This window comes from Leptinotarsa decemlineata, unplaced genomic scaffold (genome assembly GCF_025532065.1).
Source record: "Leptinotarsa decemlineata unplaced genomic scaffold, Ldec_3_MD MMD2_tig00078363_RagTag_RagTag, whole genome shotgun sequence".
NCBI classification, from domain to species: domain Eukaryota; kingdom Metazoa; phylum Arthropoda; class Insecta; order Coleoptera; family Chrysomelidae; genus Leptinotarsa; species Leptinotarsa decemlineata.
Genome location: NW_027412728.1, coordinates 1706957 through 1710466, shown reverse-complemented (window position 1 = coordinate 1710466; position 3510 = coordinate 1706957). Strand labels below are relative to the sequence as shown.

General features: G+C 36.0%; 1 pseudogene; it reads right to left on the bottom strand.

The window, feature by feature from the left end:
* Positions 1-1097: 1097 nt before the first annotated feature.
* LOC141487104 (MAP/microtubule affinity-regulating kinase 3 pseudogene) lies at positions 1098-2201 on the bottom strand (annotated as a pseudogene).
* Positions 2202-3510: the final 1309 nt, after the last annotated feature.

Genomic DNA, 3510 nt, shown 5'->3' with positions numbered 1-3510 from the left:
TTTAATTTTTATTCCATTCGAATTGACTTCGCATATATTATACTCGAATAATTATTCAGGTAATTGGAATACCTGAATGCTGACTGTTCGATTATGATATCAGTAATTTTTTCAGCTGGTGCTGAGATATCGCGTACTCGTAGGAGACCCAGTACCTTTCCAGGAAAAAATAGGAACATTATGGTCGTTCGAGTTAGAAAATAATTAGTCTAACACAGTCCCAATAACTCTTTCCCTGATTCACTCGCGCATCTTTCAGATTTTTTGTAGCAAGATTATTTCATTTCTATCATGTGTCTTGTCAGCCAATGTTTTATACGTTCTCAAAATACTATACAAATGATTTCATCATCTACATTTTGTATATTTTTTTGCATCAATTTTCTCGTTGGTTGATTCAACTCAATTTCCTCGAATCGTCTTGGTTCTTTGTTCCTTGTTTTGTTTTCTCCCAAGCTCTATGTTTTCTCATTCCTGCTGGGTTAAGGAACGAGCCAAAGTCGTTAATTCTTTTTTCGCAATAGTTCCACTTTTCACTCTAGCGCTTTAGTAGATACTTTTATGTGCGAATAGCCGCGCTCGACGTTGATTTTACCGAAATGTGTGAAACTCAAAAACATTGCATAGAAAATTGAAACACCTTTCACATGAATTATCACAAGTAATTTCAGGCAAGAGAAATACCATATATCGAACATTACAAGGTTCATCACAAAATATATTTTGAGCATTGACAGAACAAATATCTCTTTATTCTTCTCTATTGAATACTAAAACAAAAAAAGGGATCAGGTACAATTACTACGTTTCACTTATAAGAAATAGAAAATGCAAGAAATATTGGTAATGATATAATAAAAGATGAAAAATATCAGACACAATAATGATCTGCATCAATTTGAAATTGATGCGAATTTTGTGGACTGCATCCGTTGTTTCATTTATTCCATTTTGGGGTCTGTTCGCTTTTGTAGCTCCACTTCGTTTGTCAAGATGTCTTACATTCTGTCACAAACAATATTCGACTGCCGACCAACTGGAGTACTATTATCATTACTATTAAATGGCACTTGATAGTGTGCCTGTTGTTCATAAGTCTACATAGGATTCGAATATTCAGATTCCTGATTCAACCACTTATCTTTCCGGATTATCTGTAAGTTAGGCCTTTTGAGAGGATCTCTAACCAATAGCGTCTTCAGGATATTTGCACAGTCCGTGCTCACATAAGAAGGGATCACACATTTGCCAAAAAGCACTTGCAGCCTTATTTCTGGTAGTGTTGAACCGTTAAAGGGTAAAGTACCTGTCACGAGAAAGTATAATATGATGCCTAATGACCAAACATCAACTTCAGGCCCATCGTATTCTATATTCATGAACATCTCGGGAGCTGCAAAATGTAGGCTACCACAAAATGTATTTACTTTGATTCCCGGGGTGAATTCTCTTGCGAAACCGAAGTCGGCAATTTTTACGTTCATTTCGCTATCAAACAATATGTTTCCATCTTTCAAATCCCTGTGGATAATCTTCTTCATGTGGCAGTACTCCACCGCAGAGACAATCTGTCTAAACTTCGCCCTGGCTTCCCTTTCATCCATCCTACCGTGGCGGACAATGTAATCAAACATATCACCCCCCGAGGCGTATTCCATAACAATGTGATAGGTTGTTTTCGTTTCGATGACTCGAAATAATTTCAATATGTTCGGGTGGTCTAACATTCTCATTGTTTTTGATTCTCTATATAATTTCCACATTGAATCAGGCTTAAGATGAGTCTTGTCCATGATCTTGATCGCAACCTTCTTACCGGTGAGTTCGTCGATGGCCAGTTTGACTTGTGCAAAGGATCCTTCGCCAATGGTCTCGAGTAATTTGTATCTGCCAATTGCTGTATCCTTCTTCTGCATAGGATTTTCTCTTGAAGATGCTGAATCTCTCTCAGTCGATTCGTCTGCAATGTCATTTCTGGGAAGTGGAGAAACGTTCCTAAATAGACTTCTAGTGCACTCCATTTCGCAATTCACTATGTATTTCTGATGTTTTTCTGTACAAGAATCTTCTCTTCACAACAGACCAGATATTTCTTTGCTTATACACAAACAATAATTTCATGCACACAACTCGTTGATCATATGATATAGTATAATGATAGAATCACTTCTAGTAAGTTCGTCAAAGCGATGTGTTATATACCACCAAGTATGTACCTGAAAGCTTAGGTACCTGAAAGTAAGTAGGTAGAAAATAATTACCTGTTCCGGTACCTGTTCAGGTACCTGAAATTTGATGGTGGATTTTCAAATATCTTAATTGAACTGACTCAAATTAAATTATGTAAATTCTCTAATTGTTGGCTAGCCAAATTTATCAACGACATAGGTGAATTTCTAGATACCCGTCAAATTTTCTGAAATTCGGGAAATGGTAAGTTTTTGATGAGTTAAATAAAAAGTGCGAGTGCGAAGCTCAAAAATGTATCGTTGTCGAGCTACAGCAGCTCAAAGTTCCATGCGTAAAACAGTACTTACATCAGTGATAATTCAGAAAGTTAAATGAGAACCATTTTCCGGAGAAAAATCATAAAATTTTATTTTTACATTATACCATTTCTGTCGTAAACTGTTCTTTCATGCATATTACTTGTACAAAATAATTCCGATGTTTGACATCTGCCAGGCGTCTCGTGACGTCTCACAATTTTTTTTAAACAGAGTATAAATCTACCCCCTGAAGGGGAATACCAACATTATCAATTCAGTGAATCATTATCAGTATTATAATTGTGTTCTTCACTTGTAGACGAATGAAAACCACGAAAACTTCACTTGAAAGTATGCAAAATAATTATGAATAATACTACGATCATAGCTAGATGTTGGTATTAGGTACTTAATGTTACTGATATCCACCACAAACACACTACTCCCACACACACACGCACACCACACTTTATCGAACCCTACTTGGATCTATTTTCACAAGGAAAGATTATCGCCCGTCTCGTCACTTACGGAGCACAGGATATTCTAGTGGACTCTGGGGTGATAAAAACAAAACCAAATCTTATCTCAATTATGTGTATTTTCTTATACTCTTTTACATGTAGTACACCTATGGCTGCGATATAACAAAAATAATTCGGATCATAATATTATAACTTATATTTCAACTATTCTTAAAATATGACCCCTTGCATCTACAAACATTGCACTGGATAATTATCATAAATCTTTACAATACCTACAAGTGTACTTGTGATATACTGTTTGGAACCTTTGATGTGGTAATGAATATTACTGAAGTTTTTTCCCAACACCAAATCGTTATTTTTACACCTCGACACGTGATTCGATCACCAAGTGATCATCTTCAAGAGGAAGATAAAACAGTTTTATCTCCTCTCTTGAAGATGAGGAAGATGAGAGGGGTTTCTCCTCGAAAAGTAGCATTCCTACTTGAAAATACAGCGAACCTCTTTTTTGTACATTGTTTCACTCGTCA